At 39.0% G+C, this 20,521-nt stretch overlaps 1 protein-coding gene across 4 annotated transcripts in view; it reads left to right on the top strand.

Annotated features, from left to right (window-relative positions):
• Positions 1 to 20,521, top strand: part of TOX (thymocyte selection associated high mobility group box) — a 301,744-nt gene that overhangs the window by 18,660 nt on the left and 262,563 nt on the right. The window contains exon 1 of one of the 4 annotated variants that reach the window (XM_021089344.2): positions 11,979 to 12,061. The exons of the other annotated variants lie outside the window; for them this stretch is intronic. The gene's annotated coding sequence lies outside the window, so the exon portion shown is untranslated. Of the gene's footprint in view, positions 1 to 11,978; positions 12,062 to 20,521 lie in introns of those variants that run through there. 4 annotated transcript variants of the gene reach the window in all.

Consider the following 20,521-nt stretch of genomic DNA (forward strand, 5'->3'; position numbering starts at 1 on the left):
CCTCACCCCTTCTGAAGTCTTACTATGAGAGCAACTGATAGCCTATGGGATACAGTAACTTGGTAACTGAACCCAAGAGTGATTGTTTATGAAGTAGCCCAAGGAATGAATTTTTAAAAATTGAAATTCTAATCTTGCAAATATTTAAATCTTCAGAAATGTAAACTAGATGTCATTGAGAAGTAAAGAACGAGGCTTATGTGCAATTCCTTTTTTTTTTTTTTTAAATGTTTTAATGGGCTGCAATCAGTTGCTTCCCATGTGATCTAATAACACTTTTATATTTGAAGTTGTTCCTAAGTTCAGGGTATTTTTTAAATGGTGAAATAACCAGTGTTCATTTTGTTCAGGTTCATCGTAATGGATTTCAAAAGGTAAACACTACTGTGTATTTTAAAATCATTTTTCTGACAAATACTGCGTGTTCTGGGAGACAGTCATTGCAGAATTACTTACAAAATAATTCTGTGAATCTCATATTTTCTTACCATCTCATTCCTCACCCTAATATGGTATGGAACCAGACTGCAATTACACTTCCACAATTACTTTATTATATGGCTTGAAATATACTCCCGGAGCTCTTATTACCTTTTCCATACACCATTTGCACAGACCTGCTGATGGCTGTCAGCGGTGCTTTCTCAGGACAATCAGCCATTCTTGGTGGTTGTGTTTAAATTCAGCACCACAAATAGAGAGCACCTCTCTCTCCTTGCTGATGAATTTTTAATGTTCAAGCATTTATAATAATTTCAAAGGACTTCATTATAACAGCTTGCAGAATTAGGCGTGTGTGTTTTAGGATGTCGGGTATTTATTTGTGGTCTTTGTCAAAGAGAAAAAGAAATGAAAACAACGCAATATTAATAATGTGTGTTTGTGTCTGTGGCAACCTGGGCATCACGTCACCCGAGGTTAGAGCTCCTTTTCCCTGAGGGAGCTTGTTTAAGATTTTCTACTTCAAATCATTCACTCAAAAGCTCTTTTCTCCATAATTGCATTTTATGGGGAAAAAAGACTCAACTCTCCCCCATGTCTTTAAATGGAAACTGGAATGCCATATAGTCAAACATGGAATACATTTACATTTAATGACAAAATCAAGAACCTTTCTTTTACATTATAAAGAGAAATATTCTCCTTAAAAAAAAAAAAAAAAAAAAAAAAGCCAGTTCTTAGGGTCTTTGAGAGTCTTCCAAAAAGAGATTTGGTTGACTTTGAGAGCCATATGGTACAGTCTGTTCCCCTCTTCAGTGAATTTTTTCTTTACCATTTTATTTCACTCCCAAACTGTACTTACATTAGAACAACTCCATGATAGGCCATCTTTTATGAAGTTATGACATTTAAAATATATATAATAGGAAAGAGTTAAAATATAATCACCTTATGTATTTCCTGCTGTCAAATGCCAACATAAAGTGATTGCTTCCCTCTTTGAAAAATAGACAGATTTGAGCCAAATGCTAGTTACCCTACTGGTGTGTGTGTGCTCATGTAAGTTTATAATGTCAAAAGTTCAGGAATATTCAGATAATTGAGTACATAGCTCAATTTTATTCAGTGATTACATTTATTTCACATTTTACTCTTGGAGTCAACATCTTTGTTCATTTATTTAGTATTAAACCATTTGGTGTCTGTCTTCCAGGTAACCTCTCACATGTTTCTGATGGTTCGTAACGGTAATGACATCAGTTGATGAAAGAATCTATTTGTAGCTTAGTGTGGTAGAAAGACGAGACGATGAAGAAGGGATCCCAGGACCGAGATGCCAGTTAGAACTAACCACATGATGTGGGACAAGTTACTAATGTCACATCTTTTTCTCTAAGACATATTGTCTCTAAAAATTGGATCATTGGAATTCAGTGATCCAATGAATTGCTAGACTAGAATTCATGAGGATACAGGTTCGATCCTTGGCCTCGCTCAGGGGGTTAAGGATCCGGAATTGCCACAAGCTGCCCCCTAGGTCACAGATACGGCTCAGATCCTATGTTGCCGTGGCTGTGGTGTAGGCCAGCAGCTGCACCTCTGATTCGACCCCTAGCCTGGAAACTTCCATTTCTATATGCCACAAGTGTGGCCCTGAAAAGAAAGTAAGAATAAGAATAATAAAGCTTGGGTCCTCTCCAATATTCTTTCCTGCCGAAAGAGGCAGGGATGTCCACTGATTCGTTAAATAGTAAATTGCATACCAAGGACCAATAGCAACCAGAGGCTTCTCTATCACAGACACCAGACTTAAAAGCCTAATGGTGGTGTCATTCATTACAGTGACCACTAGGATCCATTAGAACCTGATCAATTTAATAACTAAACACAGCAAAGTGGGTTTCCAAGGAGCAAATCTTAGAATGGACCTTGAATGTGATTTTAACTAGTTCCATCTTAACAGAAAGGGTCACTTTTTAAAATTGAAGTCACTTTTAAAACCATTTCGGCTTAACGGCAGCTTGAGTCTGTTAAAGTGGCAAATGATAAAACGTTTCTCCGGTATTTCATTGTACTAATAGGGTAAGTCAGGGAAGGCGTTTGGGAATCAGAAGTCAGGGAGTCCCAGGGAGCTGGGAAGAACCCAGGGGTTTAACTTAGCCTGAAATCGTGAGCCTGGAGTCCATATTCCGGCATCTTGATGAACTGGAACAGTTTCCTGCCCCACTCACGCAGGTTTATCATCGTTATTAGGACTCTGACATTGCTGTGACACCTCCTAGCACTGCTGTTCCAGGCACCTTGAAAGGCCTTATTTTCAGGGGAGAATGTGCCAGCTTTCCAAACGGGCCTGCCTTCCCTCAGTCTGCTCTCTCTTTAGCAGGTGTGGTATCAGCAGGGTTCAAGAAGGCAAAGTTCCTGACTTCACGAAATTTTTGGTTGAGGGTGGGGTGGGAGAGTTTATACTTTCAAAAAAAATAAAAAATTTAGAGAAACTAACGTAACATATATTCCTAGGGCTCGATTTTCAGTCATTCTTGACCTTTCTGGTGTACACGTACAAGTGCATATTCTAGAATGTCTGACGCTTGTACTTGAAGGAATGAACACAGCTCTCTTGCTCTTTGCTAGCTCATCCTCTATGCTGATGAACCTGGCTGCCAGCACTCGGGCACCGGGGAACTCACCTTTGGAGCTGCTCCAGGAGCTGCCCCTTTTCTTTGGCTTTCCTCCGCTCAGGGTGGCTTTTGCATCTTCTCCCTTAGCTGCGGTGAGACCAGTTGCATTTGCGCTGGCTGCCTCACATGACCTGTTCCCAGCCAGGTACCCCTTGACCAGATAGAGCCATAAGTAATTGATCAAAATGTAGACACTCACCTGAAGAAACCGAAAAACTACATTGTGCACTGGCAAACTGGTTTGACAACCACTAGTTTTAGTTGTACCCAAGAGAACCTTCAGGTTCATAAGACATGTGGAAGCAAAAAAGTCATATGTTCATGAAACACAATGTTTACCTATCTTAAAACCCTTTAATTAGTTTATTTTCAATTCCTCAAGAAAGCACTGGAGCCTTTCCATATCAACCTGTCTAGCTACACAAAGCCACAGAAGAAACTGAATGCTAACTGTTGACTTAGTTGGAATTCTGTACATGGATTTTTCCAGCATCCCTGGGGCAGCATGTGCCCAATGAAGAGAGAATTCCAGGCATGGAGCTTTGTAGAGGCATCCGAGAACACTGAGGGCAAGTTTCTTTTCTTCTCTGTGCCTCAGTTTTCTCATCTGCAAAATGGAAACAATAGTACTCTTTATTGGGTTGCTGGTGAGGATTAAATGATAGAAATTGCTTAAAACACCACCCAGGCTGCCTGAAAGAGAAGTGTTCAGTGAACATTATTGCTGCTGTGGCTGCTGCTGCTGCTGCTATAAAATTCAATCTGGCTGCATCAACACGGCCAGAGGCCTCATGCTGTTGGTAAACATCACTTCTGAAACTCATTAACTGGTCTTTCTTGGAGTCCCTGACTGGTGTTGAAGCTGGTGAGGCTTCTGGAGGATCGTGCCAGGGCGGTCACAAGCCTGTTATCTTAGTCCAGTGGTCAGAACCTTCCCAGACATGGCAGAACTTTAGAGACACCTGGCCTGAAGGGACCAGCAGGCCTCCCAAGCTTCAGATGTCCCCCATGCATGGCTCTGGGCACTTCCAGTCCAGGCCAAGTTCCAGAACAAAAGCTGACACCTGGCTAGATTGGCCACCGTGAAATGTGCATCTCGCCTGGAATGGCCCTCTGGGTTCATTCCCTGATAACACTTGCTTAGATGCACTTATCTCATTAACAGACTGACACTTCAGGCCCCAGGAAATGTCAGACAAAGAAGTTCCAGCCCAAGATACCTCTAGACTTGTACACAGGACACACCAGTTAGGCGCAGGAGAGAACAGGAGGCCTTTCGCTAAAGGAAATGATGCAAAGACTGTAGTTATGCACCTACCTGGTTCTTACCTGTGTTTGCCCTGCGTTGGCTTCAGGAGGTGTTCACAGAGCCATCAGGGTCAACAGAGCGTGCCTCCTCCTATGATCCTCTGTGCCTCTAGTGATCTTTTCTGTTTTCTCTATAATTACTTGAAATTATATTATGACCATCGTCTGGGAGGCAGGAGCCAAATTATTTTTGTTTTGGGATTCTGAATGGAGTTTTGATCTTTGAACTAAAATATAGACTCATAGTGTGTGTGTGTGTGTGTGTGTGTGTGTGTGTGTGTGTGTGTGTGTGTGTGAGACAGAGTTTGGAGAACTCCAAAGATTTTTATAAGGTGATCTGGGTTTCATTGTCACCCTCTGATGACTGTCTGTTCCATAAAAGGTGAGAGGTACTCGCTTTTATATGGGAGGTACGTGCACTCCATGTTTGACTTTCAGCTTTGGTTTGAAGTTAGTAAAAAGTGAATAGACAAAGTACCAGGAAGTTAAGATGGGTTAGTAATGACCTGCATATTCGGGGTGGAACAAAAGCTCTTCCGATTAATATTAGTATATTGGGAGTGCTAATGGGTGCTAGAAAATTAAACTAATTAAAATCATTTTTTAAAACCATGTTAGTCCATTTCACCAGGTGATAATAAGCGTGTGAAAGAGACATTTCCATTCCATTTATACTTTTAAAGTAATTTGATAATGAGTGATTATCCTTTAATTAGTGTTCTCCCTTATTGTTTTCAGGGTGTTCATACATCCGTTTGAAATTTATAGCAGCACTTGGGGGTGAGGGAGTGGGAGAGTTGGACATCCTTTTTACAGTAGAGGAAACTGAGGTTCAGAGTGTTTAAGTAAATTATTTAAAATCCTCTTGCTAGTAAATGACAGAATAGGAATATGCTAATGAGTGAGCTGATATAAATCCTTCTTCGGACATTATTCTTCAGTAAGTCAGTTCTCTCGAATTCATGAACCAAGGTGATAATGCCTGCGTAAACATTCAAATCTTGGGCTCAGGGAAAACACCCTAGGAAATGCTCATTTTTTTCACCTTGGAGAATTCTTGTTTTTTGTTTGTTTGTTCCTTTTTCTTCTTTTGGCCACCCTGCGGCAATGGAGTTCATATGGAGTTTCTGGCCAGGGACAGATCCGAGATGCAGTTTGCAACTTATGCTGCCACTGTGGCAACGCCAGATCCTTAACCCACTGCGCTCGGCTAGGGATTAAACCTGTGTCCCAGAGCTGCAGAGACACTGCTGATCCATTGCACCTGAGTCACTTTTAAAGCGTGTGCAAGAATACGCTTATTTTGTGGGAGATTTTTGTTGTTGTTGTGTTGGGTTTTTTTTGTTGTTGTTGTTTTTTGTTTTTGTTTTTGTTTTTGTTTTAGGACTGCAGGTGTGGCAAATGGAATTTCCCAGGCTAGGGGTCAAATCAGAGCTGCAGCTGCCGGCCTGCACCACAGCCACAGCAACGTGGATCCAAAACGTGTCTACAGATTATACCACAGCTCACTGAAACCCCAGATCCTTAACCCACTGAGCGGAGCCAGGGAATGAACCCACATCCTTGTGGATACTAGTCAGGTTTATCACCACTGAGCCACAATGGGAACGGGAACTCCACTTTTGTGTTATTTTTATTATGAATTTTCTTTCAGGGTATACCTGAGAGAACTCAAGAGATGCACCAAAAGTCCACATTGACAGTGGAAGAAAGCTCCCCTTGAAGTGAATATTAGAAATCTTAGGTGTATTTTTTTTACTGTGCTGAAATATGGGCAGAACATAGCTATGAAATTTCTATGGAAAGCTAAAAAAAATGTAACTTTTAAAGCAAATATTTTCTTTTTAATTTTTTTTTAATTTTTTTGTCTTTTGTCTTTTTAGGGCCATACCCATGGCATATGGAGGCTCCCAGGCTAGGGGTCCAATTGGAACTGTAGTCGCTGGCCTACACCACAGCCACAGCAACGCCAGATCTGAGCCATGTCTGCGACCTACACCACAGCTCATGGCAATGCCTGATCCTTAACCCACTGGCAAGGCCAGGGATCAAACCTGTGTCCTCATAGATGCTAGTCAGATTCATTTCCACTGAGCCATGACAGGAACTCTGCAGCTATTTTCTTTATATATCTAACTGCAAAGTCAAAATTATGGCCTAAAATGAGTAACCTCAATTACTTAACTCAATAAAAGTTAACAAAACCAGGAAAAATACAAATGTGATCAGATATAATTCTTGCCCATGGTCACTTAGAACATTATAGGCTGTGTAAGACTTGTGCTGAATGAGGAAGTGAGTTTTAGTGATGGTTCTGTGAAAGAAATGCAAATGTTAGTGAATGTTGAATAATAGCATTCAGATATTAAGAAAAGAAATCATTATCTAGTCTTTACTTTTTCCATTATTTTGGGATACCATGTAGCAGTGGGGTTTTTTTGTGCCGTTACCAAATAGAGTGACATTAGTAAGACAAAAGACTCTTTGAGTGTCCTTTCTTTAGAAACTGGGAAGAAAGGTGACTAAAATATGTGTTTCCCTTATAAAGTTGTCTGTGAAAATGTATACCTCCTTGGGGACTTAGATATCTTTGAGGAATACTGCTCATTCTTCAGTCTGTGTATTTATTTCTAAATTCTGCACTGCTTCAGAAATCCTACACTTGACTCATGCCAATTATTGGTTTGTCTTTTTTAATTTTAATTACAAAGTCTTTCAAATCCAGTTATTATTATCACTCATGATAATAATTAAAAATCCAATTATTATTATTACACATCTTTCAACCCCAATAATTATAATACTTATTCTTGCATTTCTATTATAAATTATACAGCAGTAAACAGAATAAAAGGTCAAAACATTCCCACTTTCTCCTTCAGTTCTACCTCCAGAAATAATTTCTGCTAATAGTTTAGTGTGTACCTTTCCATTGTTTTCACTATTTTTATTTAAGCATAAACGCTGATAGTGTTAGAGATGCATTTAATATATACGGGGTATTACAAAATCTATAAAGCGTGTAATTTTTTACCAAATTAGAATTATGCTCTGTGGTGCTGTTTTTTAGTTTGCTTATCATAATTTTTCAGTAAATAATAATTTGCCATCACTTTTGATATTTTGATGTTATAAGCAACTATTATCTTATTTAGTGTAACAAGCCTATAAGGAAATGCAAATGATGTGACGTTCTCTGTAGGAAACTCTATTTTTGCCCCAGACCAATAAAAGTTGATCAAGTCTATAATTGATTCCTCCTGAGTTATTTTTAAAAGGTTGAATTATTTGGGAAAAAATAGGATTTCTAGGTAAGACACTCAGGTTATCAAGTAACTCTACCATTTAATTAAGGCCATATATGCAGAAGCAAGAATGTATTTTCAAGCAGACAGATTCTCATTGCAAGTACAACTGAGCAGCAATGATTCTACCTTACAGCAGAAAGAAAAGATTTTATGTACATTTTCTAGACAGGTAGTCCCCCATTTCAGGGGTGTAGAGATAGCTGTATGTATTTAATTATTTTACCAGGCTTAAAGGGAACGTGTTTGAAGTAGTAACAGTCACAAGAGTTGGCTCAAAAGCATTTTGAGAAAGTGAAATATTTCAAAAAGAGGTGATGGACTCAGTACTTAGGCTATGCCTCGATATAATGAAGTACATAATAATCATTCAGTGAATGTAATTGGAGCACTCATGACCTTTGCTTGTTTCTATTGGGAATTAAAATAAGAATAAGATATAGTTGGATCAAGGACTTTAAACTTCTAGAGATGCTTTTACCTACATTATTTCTTAGCAGCTGTGATGGAGAGTGGACACTGCTGTAAAGAAATGAAGCTCAGGTGTAATAAATAACAGGCAGCCCGTAAGTGATGAAACCAGAATTGGAAGGAGGCTATCACCTCAGAGCCTACATAGGAAGGACAGAAAAGTCTTGACTGCAGAGGTCTAGCATGACCCCATCCCGTGCCCATACAGAAAGTGCTAATCAGGATTTCCTGTCGTGGTGCAGCGGTTAACGAATCCGACTAGGAACCATGAGGTTGCAGGTTCGATCCCTGGCCTTGCTCAGTGGGTTAAGGGTCCGGCGTTGCCATGAGCTGTGGTGTAGGTCGCAGATGAGGCTTGGATCCTGCATTGCTGTGGCTCTGGTGTAGGCCAGTGGCTACAGCTCCGATTCGACCCCTAGCCTGGGAACCTCCACATGCTATGTGAGTGGCCCTAGAAAAGGCAATAAGACCAAAAAAAAAAAAAGAAAGTGCTAATCAGTCTCCAACTTTTCCTGCTCAGTTCAGAGACAGCTTTATATTCCCCTTCTAGATGTAGCACTCACTGGTTTTGGTCTTCACCCCCTGTTTGCCAATTCTGTCCTGAGCTCTTTCTTTTCTACCTTGTTGCTTCTCAAGAACACACAGTTTATGTCAGAACCACAAACATTTCTAGTGCAGTTATTCTGATGTCAGCATGGGGAGTTCAGGGTAAACAGGATACAGTTATTTTCCAGTAGGGCAGAGAGACACATATGAAGGTAATTACAACGTATTGTGGAAGCTGCGAAAGTAGAACAATGCCCAGGAAGGACAAGGGGAGGCCCTGGTCTGGCCTGGACTTCAAGGAAGACTTCCTAAAGAAGATGGTGGGAAATGAAGGATCCAGTAAAAATCAGCCAGGTGAAGGGTGGGAAGATCAAGAAACCAGCATGCACCAAACTAGGTTGTGAGTCACCTTGAGCCTTTGGGGAGCTGCTCGAAGATTGATATTGCTAGAACAAGGGGGATTAGGCCTGGGTTTAGACTCTGAGTTATGTTGAAGGGGTTGGCATTTATTTGCTGATGTTTATAAGAAGCCATTTAAAGGTTTTATTGAGGAAGTGACCTAGCAGATGTCGACCATAGAGAGATTACTCAGGCTTCGGTGCAGTGACTGGGTTGGTAAAGAGGATGGAAAGTGGGAATGCCAATTTGGTATCCATCAGACTGATAGTTTTCCAACCTTTAAAGAGCAGCAAAAGCCTTAAAAAACATATACACTGAAATTTACTAAATATAGGAGACAGAAAAAGAGGAACCTTAGGTCTTCTGGTAGAAACTTTGAAAACTATTGATCTAGATGTAGATGAAGGGAGAATGAAGTGGCAGCATTGATCTAACATGGCAGAGATCAATGGAGAGATTTGTGATGTGTACAAGAGGAAAAATCAGATGTGGATGATTGGTTGGGTGCCAGTGACTGAGAAAGAAAATCATTTCCAACATGACAACAACATTTATTGATACCATGGACCAGGCATGTATGGAAGCCCTGTGCTGAACACTCTACATGAATTATGTAATTTTTATAACAACCCTGTAAGAGAGATGCTCCCATTAACTTCAATTTACAGATGAAGAAACAGACTAAAGAAGCTAGGCATAAAACTGAGCTAAGAGTATTATCAGACCTGTCTGTTTGTATTGCCCAAGAAGAGCTTATTGGGAGTGAAAAATAACAGACCAGGAATGGAATCATGGGGGACCCCAAGTTTTAAGTGCTAAAGAGAGGAAGAGATTTAAAAAGAAGAATCAGAACCAGGATAGAGTGGTGTCACTGATGCCAAAAGAATAAAGAGTTCTAGGGAGTGTTTTGTCAACAACGAATATTATAATAAGATAACGATGGAGAAATGGCCCATAAAATTTGCCTATATTGAAACATTAGCAACTTGATGAAAGTAGTTTAAACGGAGTAATGAGTATTGAAGTTAGATAATAATGGAACTAGGAGTGAGAGAAATTGAGGTTGTTGAGTCTGAGAGTATGGGTGGCTCTTCTACACATTTACCTGAGGAAATGGATGGAGCAGTGTTTGGGGGAGATAGCTGGAGTGGTTATTTTCGGATCAGAGAATCTTAAGTATATTTATATGGAGAAGATAGTGTTACTGGAGAGGATCGAGTAGTGGAGACAGTCTCAGGACTCACTGGGCCTGGAGTGGAGCTGGAATGGCGCTGCCTTCAGCAGAAGGAAGGGCACCAATGGTTTGAAACTGCAGGAAGCAAGAAAGGAAAAATGCAGAAGGTAGTTGATTTATGCTATGGGTCTCCAACCTGAGGATCCTCCCACCAATGCCCCTGGTTACTTAGTGAACAGAGCAGAGTCATATGCTCAGAGTGATGAAATGCAGTTGGTTAGCAGCTTTCAAGAGATGATTGAAGAAGTGGAATGAGTGCTGTGAAATGAGGGAGAAGGAGCCAGTCAAGACAAGAACAAGGAATTGTGGGCAACATTGTAGAGTCATCTGAAAGCAGGGACTGGAGATATATGAGTTTCTTCTCCAAGGAATTCATAACCTAGAGAAAGTTATATCTAACCCTCCCCAGCACCCTGGACCCCTCCTTTCTTTGGAGATGCTTCTATTAATGGCGGGTGCTATTGGCATTCTCTGTTTTGTCTTTTCCTTCTAAATTTCTTTAGAAATACACAAAGGACACACAGGGTCCATCTCTCGATATTAGATGATGGTTGGTCATATTCCGCATTGTAAACAGCACAATGGGTACAATCAAAGAGCGCTTAGATCTAGGTGAAACTTTAAGAATGCAAAGCAATTAGTAGGCTGATAATAATTTTACTTCCGTTACCTACTGCAGGATTCTCCACACTACTTGCCGGGGAACATAAGTGTCTTGTGAAATTAATAGGTGCTCCATGAGAGCAAAGTTTTCCTAGGTCAAAAAAATTAAAACATCATTGTATACAGTCTCAAGAGACTCACTAAATGTTAGCTTATAAATGGCTCTGAGAAGTCCTGCTGGATTGTCGTTTGTTTTAACTTTGTGTAACCCAGTTGAACATGGTTAAGAAAAAAATGATTGCATATTTGGAATATGACTATCATGCGCTGAAAGCACCTGATCATATCAATGACCAGTAAATTGGGTCTGGTGGGGACTTGAGTCTGATGGGCCGTCAGTGGAGACTGCTGGTCAGAAAGCCTTACATCCTCAGCGTGGATGGCAATATTAGCTTATGGTTAATGGTTTGAGTTAATTAAGGCTGATGTTGCTTCCCTGAGGCTCTTACATGCCACTAGAGTCCTTGGAATCCCACTGCAGTCCCTGAGTCTGGGATGTCACTTCCAAGGGGCTACTTGAGGGGCTTGTGGGAACTCTAACTGAATGTACCCCCAGACTACTGAGGAGCTGAGAGAGGTCACTATAAAATCCCACAGCCAACTGAACTCGAGACAGGGCCCTGAAGTGAGGAAACACATAACCGGAAGCCACTGAACAATAACATCTTGGGCACGCACACATTACGTCCTGAGATCCATGTTGGGATCTGGGCACGCATGCTACAGCCTGGGCAAGCACGCAAGCTACGTCCTGAGGACGCACACATTACGACTTTAGACCCATATTGCGACCTGGGCACGCACGCTACGTCCTCAGCATGCACACATTACGCCCTGAGACCCATGTTGCATCCTGGGCAGGCACGTACCTACGTCCTGGGCACGCGCACATTACGTCCTGGATCCCATGTTGCGTCCCCGGGCACGCACGCCAAGTGGAGCTTGCGTGTTCTGTCCTGAGGGAGCATGTTACGTTTCCTGTCAGCTTCAGGCGCTGTTGGAAAGCCTCTTGAAAAGTAAGTTCACACTTAATAAGCTCAAAGCTTATTAAGATCTTGATTTCTGCTTTGTCATGGAATACGAATTGTATGTTCTTTTTAGGTCTCTACATATTTTATCCTAAATAAATTTGGGGGCTGACATGTTTTGCAGTCCCTTTAGGTGTAAGTATTTTTAGTCATAGGAGGCCCATCGTGCGAGCCGTAACCTGTGGTGAATAGTACCTTCCAGAAGCCCCAGTCGAGTCGCTTCGAGGGGACCCAAATGGCATCAGTTTGTTTTGATTTGCAGGCGGTGATGCATTGTCTGCAAATGCCCCAGCTTTTCTTACACCACAGCTACCTCGTTTGCCAAATATGGGAATGATCCTTTGTTCATGTTAATTGAAAATGACATCCTTATTCATCATATGCAATTTTTTTAGTCATTAAAATTCTGTCCAAAGCCTATCCAACTGCGGGGAATGGCTGAATAATACCCGGGCCTTGTTAATCTATTGTTATCAGCCTTCTGTTTTATCCTCCTGACATGAACAGAGACGGGAACTCTGAGGTCCAAACTTTGCCTTTGGTTCTGCACCCAAAATGTCATGCTGGAAACGCATTTTTGGCTAGGCTCATCCAGAAAGTGTTGAGAGGCTTTCATTTTGCTTGAAGGGTCAGAGACTTAGGCCTGATTTTATTCCCATTGGAAATATAAATTCCTATGATAAAATTTCCTTTGCGTTGTTACAATCCAGCAACTTTCTAGTACAGTTGTTTAAGATAGTGAGGAGAAATGAACTTCTGAAAGTAAAAAAATAAAATAAAAAATGAGTCTGGGTCTCAATTACACTGGTAATCATCACCTGAATTAAGACATAGCCATAGGCTGTATCTGCTTAATGTCTTATTCTTTCTTTGTGACCTTCTGAAAAGTAGTAAAAAAACACATTAAAATAATTTATATTAGATGTCAAAAATGTGTTTTTTGTGTATGTGTGTGATAAAGGTTTCCATCCCTTTGATTAAATTTATGTTTATATTTGACACATTCTTGAGGTACATAAATTCGCATGACAGTGGAAGTCTACACACTCCCAGTACCCAGGACCAGGCTGAGTTGAATTTAGACACATGACATAAATAAAAGTGGTTTTATGTTTCACCTTCATCTGGTAGGTGAGCTCTCCACCTTTTCTTGTGAAACATAATCGGTTGTGACATGGCAAAATTAGATCCTGGCTATTTATTATCTTCTGAAATCAAACCCCATAACTGGGAAAGCATGTGGTAGGTCTGCAGGGGCAGCTTGCATGCAGAGAAGAAGGGGGTGGGCTTTACAGTTTTATAAGCTCAAGGTGATTTTCTCCAACATCTCCAGCATTTTAATTAATTACCCTGAAAGATTGAGTAAATTATTATTTGAATACTTTATGGCATTACATGTTAACATTTCAAGGACAAAGTGCTGTACTTTGCTTTTCAACAATGCCTCATCTGTCAGAATATATCTTTGAAATTTATGTAGTTTGCTGCAGAGTAAAGAGGGGACAGACCTAGAATCTTATGAATTACTAGGAGACATCAGAGTCAAATGTGATATAGTCCATAACAAAAGGAGTATTTGTTGATATCTGATTTCCAGTTAGAAATGAATGAAATTAACGATTAGCTGCATTTTCTCAGAACATATTAAATGAAATTGGCTCTCTTTGATGAAGTTTTTCTGTGTGTGTGTGTTTTTTTTTTGTTTTTTTTTTTAACCCTTGGCAGAGGTGAAAGGCTAAGCAAATGCCTTCAAATCAAATAAATTTTACAAAAATGGTTTGAGTCATACCAGTTTCACCCAGGGTGCCATGTTTCGCACAATATGTTATGAGAGGTGTGCTTTTCTGTTTATGCTTATAGATAAAAGGTGTTTCAGCTTGGATACTGAAATCTTTAAAATATGTATGTGAGAAAGCATTCTTTGGCCTGCAGAAAGCCTCCAAGCTGAGACTGAAAGTCTTTTTAAATGTAGAAAGTGCATAATATGTCATAGGCTGTTTAGTTGATCTTTGTAACCAATAACAAGCTTCTCTCTGCAGATATAATCTTTCTTTCTCCATAAGGGCACTCAACCTTTTACTAACTTCATCCTGCCATCAGTAGATTAGATTAAATCCCCATTTACTGCATCATATTAATATTTTCAATGGCACACTAATCCAAGAAATAAATGTGTCAGTTTCTATGGCTACATTGTAATGGGCATAGCCATCAGAGAGTGCCTTAAGGCCACATAAAAGACTTAATGTACAGATTGAATAGAAGCACATTATTTATTACGAAGCTATCAGGGCGAGAAATTTAGCAATCTCATTTTAAAAATTTGCACATTTGACCTGGGCCAATTTGCCTGACTGATAATATTGAATATTTAGTATCACAATGTTTTTATAGTTTTAAGGATAAAGTGTTTCGGACTAATTTGATTTGAAGCAGTTTGTTGAATGGAATGATTTTATGTCCTTGAAATATTTATTGATACTTTTTTTTAGTTTTAGTGACAAAAAATTTACATGGGACTAAGGTATAGGCCCCTTTATAATACTGATGAGGGGAGGCTATTAAGTAAAAACAGTAGCAGAGATGGAAACAAACTCATTTGGCCTGATTCTATCATCCAACATGAACAGGTAGGGAGAAGTAAGGACAGTCATGGAGTTTGGGGAGTGGAAAAATGTGCTCCCGACAGCTCCCCACACCCCAGGAGTCAAACAGGTTTTATTCTCTATGAACTTTGGTGGGATGGTTTGATTCACCTTGAAAATTTGTAAGTCTCAGAGGGAGAAAAGTTTGTAAAGAAAAACTCTCATTCTTGTTCTCCCAAACTTCACATCCTCTGTTTCCTACTATAATAATAAGAGAAGTGCCAGGATCATTTGATAAAATAGAAGAGACCTTCTCCCAACACAAAGCCTGTGGCCTTCCTTTGGTATATTTACATTGGAACAAAAACAAAATTGGAAGTGACAATTTCAAAATGATTATATGACGTCATATAAGTTTTTAAATCAAACATATTTGACTGGATTTATTTTTTTCTTAAAATCAATGTAGACAAACTCATTTTGAAGTGGAGTGCAGCCTTTGGTGGCTGGCAGCTAAATATTATAGAATTGGAAATGTGACTAATTATTGTTGATTTATTGACTTGTTCATTGAACTGTGGGCCTAAAAATCAAGGGGATTCTTTTCCTTAAAGTTTGGTGGTAGAACATCTCTCAGATTGAAGGCTTTGTTGGTTAAAGTTATCTCGTAGTAGCTAGAGGAGTTTAACATTTTTCAGGGGGTGTATAGGGCCCACTTCTCACTATCCTTTTTTTGTATTTTTTTTTTTTTTTGCTTGGTTTGTTTCCTTACTGTTTGGCATGATTTATCATTTAAACAGACATAAAATCTTGAGTTACTACTGTAGTATTCATTGGCATATAGAATTACATTTATACCTTGCATTGCATTTGGAAAACTGTATTTTAGTTTGGGATTTGGGTAGAGAATGTTTAAAATTAGTGGATATTTTACTGTCTTCTAAACATCTGTTGAAAGACAAAAGTTATTTTTTGCTAATATTTCTTTATACTTTCTTTAAAAGCTACTAATAGTAGTGCAGACTGTAATGTTGACAAAAGCTGATATTTCTGGAATTTCACATATCAATAGACAGTGTAAAGAGCCAGTGGGAAGACAAGAGAGATTTAGCAGAGCATGTTAGTGGCTTAAACAGAGCCCTCCCAGTCTATCGAAGTCTTAAACTTTATGTTCTGGAAAAGTCCATTTCCAGTAAGTCAAAATAATCTTCATGACAATGTTTTGTCAGCATCAATGCTAAGGAGAAGTAAAAGGTGTTAATAGCATGTGGCTTAAAATTGGGGACAGACAGAAAGCTGCTGCCTAAGAATTAGTTTGAAATAAAATGTCTACATGAAGTGGTATATATATATATCTATATCTATATAGATATATATATATATATTTTTTTAAAGAGTGTTATCTGTGCTTCCACTAAAAAGTAGCTAATGCAGAGTTTTGTGTCTATTTTCCAGCACAGTATTAGCACAACCATCCTCTGATTTTTCTGAAAAGTGAATAAGGGCTCTTTGTTCTTAAAGAAGCACATTATCTCTATCTTTTACTTTGTTTCTATAGCATTTAGTTTATATTTTGATAATAAAAAACATAGTAGTTTAAGACTTCTTTCAGAATTCAAGTACAAAATACCTGAAAGGCCTAATTTAAAATAAATGTATCCTTTTATAAACTTAGTGAATAGAATAAGTATTTTAGTAAGGGCATTCTGTGGCCTAGTCATATTGAAAGTTATTTAAGCCTCTGAGTAAAAGAAATGTTTTCTACCATAACTTTCTTTATAGTGTGAGCTTTAAAAGGGTTTTATGTATTGTATACCTAAAACAAGTATTGTTTTCATAAATACCTTCATACAGCAACAGGTGTCTTCTCTATGACAGTATTTTGCAATTGAAGTTAGAAATGTGTTATTCTGAATATGGAAGCTTATTGGTGAATTTAGAAAAGATAAATGCAGGTATTCTAGCGGCAGAAAACACAGAAGGAAATTTCTATGGTGTTTTGCCCTCTTGGTTCCGAAAAGAGTGAGTTATCGTTTCTCTCTCCCATGGTCATTAATAATGACAGATGTACATGGTGCAGAGTTCACCTACATTATTGTCAGTAACAGGGCTGGCAAGAGAATATTTATTACAAGAGGAGGAGGGACAGAGAGACATGATGTTGAAACAGAAGACAAGAGCAGAGTTCAATTGTTCCTTCTATTGAAATAAAATATAATCATTCCCTAAGCTTTCTTAATAGCATTTATTTCAAAGCACTGTTATTGCAAATACATTTCATCTGCATAAATGTTCCTTGCAGTGTTGACTTAAAAACGGAAATGATCAGCCACTGATTTTTATTTTATTTTTCCAGTAAACCCATCTAATAACCAAATATATTGAATAACTCTTAAAATATCATTTGAATTGTTGATATTTTTGATTGTTAAGGTCTCCTTCCTCCCATGATAAACAGAACTAAGAGGATTTAAAATTGAGACACCTAGCATTTAAATAGTGATTTAAATTTTTGCTTAAATAAATATAATAATAGTAATGTGTAGGTTCTAAGAGAAAGAATTTACAAAGTGCATTTATATAGCCTCTCTTTTTGTTCTTTCTGTCCTACCCCTCCTGCTAATTTTCACCTATTAAGGCAGCTATTCTTGGAATTTCTTTCCTGAGTTAGTCTGTTGATTGTCCACTGAGGTACAAAGGAACGCCTGTACTTGGAGTCAGGTTTTTCTCTGCCTACCCACACTCCCCCACCCTGGCTACAGCAGTAGATACCCAGAAATAACCTCTTCAGTGCAAATCTCTGACTGAATTCTTTAAAAACAATAGTGAAGGGGGTAGGGTAGGGAGAAAAGAAACTGGATAACTGAATTTCAGAATAAAGAAAGGGAAGGGATGATGGTAAATGTGAAGATAACAGTTATGAAGATATATTAAAAGAAAACTTAAAAGTCATTTTATAACTTAGCTGAGAGAAGTCACATGACTTCTCACCATTTTTCTTGACAACAATTATAATTGTAGCGGAAATGCAGTCTAGGGTATGACCCATAGTAGGAGTCCCCAAAATTTTAGCTTTCCCTTCTCTTAAGGACAAATTCCCTGTCTGGTTCATTGTCCTATCCTTTTAACAGTGAGCTTTGTGCCCTTATCTAGAGAGCATTAAATAAATATATTTAACATATATGTGAAAGGTAGATATGTATAGGACATAGAGACATTAATTAAATAAAATTCATATCTGTAGGTATATTTTAAGATAGTTATAGCTGTAGTCATACTGTTTGCAAGCAAACCCCCTCTGTTAGTTACCAGTAGATTTCACATTGCTTTTGACTCAAGGAAACCTACCAGCTCTCATGGCCTCAAGGCCTCACAGAGTTTGGCCAGGCTGACCCTTTGAAAAGTGATGTTTTCATTTCTCTGATTCTCTGTGGATGACTTTCTTTAAAATGCAGACTTTTAAGGCATTAGTTATTCTTTCCTCTTTTAATTAAAAAAAGAAATAAGCCTTTTCCAAATTAAAATGAAGCCAAATACAAATCATTACAAAATAAAATTGAACTAATATCCAAAAATTAGTAGTTATGGGTCTATCAAATGATATTAACAAAAGTAAGGCAAGATCAGAACTCAACTGAAATGATGCTGCTATTTCAAAAAGCTATTCTCAGATAATCAGAATGAATTAGATTACTGCTTTAGTTGACTGGAAACATTCAGAGCAGAGAACCAAATTACAGCAGATCTCTTTGATTATTATGGCTCAAGGTAAAACAATTTTATCTCTTCTCCCCTTTATAAATATTAATGATTCTATGGGCAAATTCAAAGAAATACACACACAATTTTTGGTAAAGGTATGGAATTACCGTAGTCATGGACAGCCTGTCATGCAGTATTTTCCTTTTCAAATAATTTCCATTGTCAGTTATCTATGGCTTTTTTCCTTTTTCTTTTTTAGGGCCGCACCTGTGGCATATGGAAGTTCCCAGGCTAGGGGTTGAATTGGAGCTGTAGCTGCTGGCCTGCACCACAGTCACAGCAACTCGAGATCTGAACTGCGTCTGTGACCTATGGCAATGCTGTATCCCTAGCCCACTGAGCGAGGCCAGGGATTGAACGTGCATCCTCATGGATCCTAGTTGGGTTCATTACCACTGAGCCACAATGGGAACTCCCTATCTATGCTTTTTAAAACAGGGTGGAATTACTTGTTATTCCTTTGCCTCAGTTTTATCCAGTCTTTCACCATTGCTTTGAACATGATGCCAAGGGAAGCTAGAACTTCATTCTGCCTAACAAATTACAGTCATTAGAGTTTTCCCAAGTAACATGATCAATACCTTCAGAGGTATTTTATTCTACTTTGCTTAGATCTCATGTAAAGATACTTTTTCAAGTGCTGCTTTTCAGAGATACTGAATGATGCTCTGAACAGGCAGTCAAAATGTGAAACTTGAAGTCACCATAGATATATCCAGTTCTTCTGTTGCACAATAACAGAAATATAAAAAATCTTAAGCAAATGACTGTGTATGCCTTAGGGAGTTGCAGGAATCTTGCGTGGGAGCCATACCTATCTCTCAGTTCGTTCGTGCTAAGATCCTGAATCAACTTGACAACTCCCTTTCTATTCAAGAATCAAGTTCCTCCCATTTAGAAACTTTCCATGTTGCACTGTCAGGGTGATTTGTTAGGCAGAATGAAGTTCTAGCTTCCCTTGGCATCATGTTCAAAGCAATGGTGAAAGAGTGGATAAAACTGAGTTGATCCATCTTCTCCCTGCAACAGTGCATACATTCCCAAGTGCTCCACCGGAAGTGGTGGGTTGCCACTTAACTGTGTTTAACATTTGTCTTACGATGAATTAAAGGGACAGAATGATTGTCCTGTATACAGGATTGTCAGGCTCTCAATTGCTTCTATTCTTTATAGTCTAATAAATAAATTTTCCTTTTTTAATAGCACATTTTGTACATCATGGCCCTTAGCAAACAAGCAAGAATCAATAAGTATTGAACTTCATTCAGTATCAGCCATGTAAATAAAATGTCAATTGTTCAGGCTCTTAGTCCGGACAAGTCTTTCATCAAGACTATCTGGAACCTTCCAACTCCCACCAGGAGAGAATTGATGCAGGAGCAGTTCTCTGCCAGAATAACAGCAAAAATGTGCTTGTATACATCATGTATGTTTCAGGAGCTCTATAAGGGAGGCCTCAAACTCAGGGACTAGAGCAATGAGAGGCACATTCTTGGGTACCAAGTGTCATGCCTTTCCTGGTTACGTCCCATTTGGGAAGTGAATGCCTCTGACAATGACTTCTTGATGAAAAAGATCTGAAGGAGATACTCACATGGACCCTCAAGAGCAGGTGAAATATCTCTGTCCAAACTCACATGGGAAGGAGTGGAGCATTGACACTGGGCATCTGAGAGCACATTAGGAGGTGGTATGCTCACTAGCACTTACTACCTTGGCTGTAGACTATATCATAGGGGGAACGAAGAGCACTTACTTCCTTGTTTATAGACTATATCATAGGGGGAACATTTATAATTTCAGGAGAGATGGTTGTCTGTGATTGCAGTAGAATTCCTTAGAGATGTTCACCCCAGACCAGAGCTGCCTTGAGCAGTCAGTGGGATTCTGACACCCCAGTTTCTGGTCAGAGCTCTGCTGGGGACAGAGGTTATTCAGGAGCTGTGTGATCCTGGCTCAGGAGCTGTGTGATCCTGGCTCAGGAGCTGTGTGATCCTGGCTCATTCAGTCTCTTCTCCACTTTCAATTTGCTTGGTAAAATGAAAAAAATTCTACTGGCTTTTTGGATGGTTGTGAGGATTCAATTATGAGATAATGGATG

Source organism: Sus scrofa, chromosome 4 (genome assembly GCF_054392235.1).
Source record: "Sus scrofa isolate SSC_HxYL_T2T_F1_AM1 chromosome 4, Sscrofa_HxYL_maternal_Yorkshire_Landrace_v2.0, whole genome shotgun sequence".
NCBI classification, from domain to species: domain Eukaryota; kingdom Metazoa; phylum Chordata; class Mammalia; order Artiodactyla; family Suidae; genus Sus; species Sus scrofa.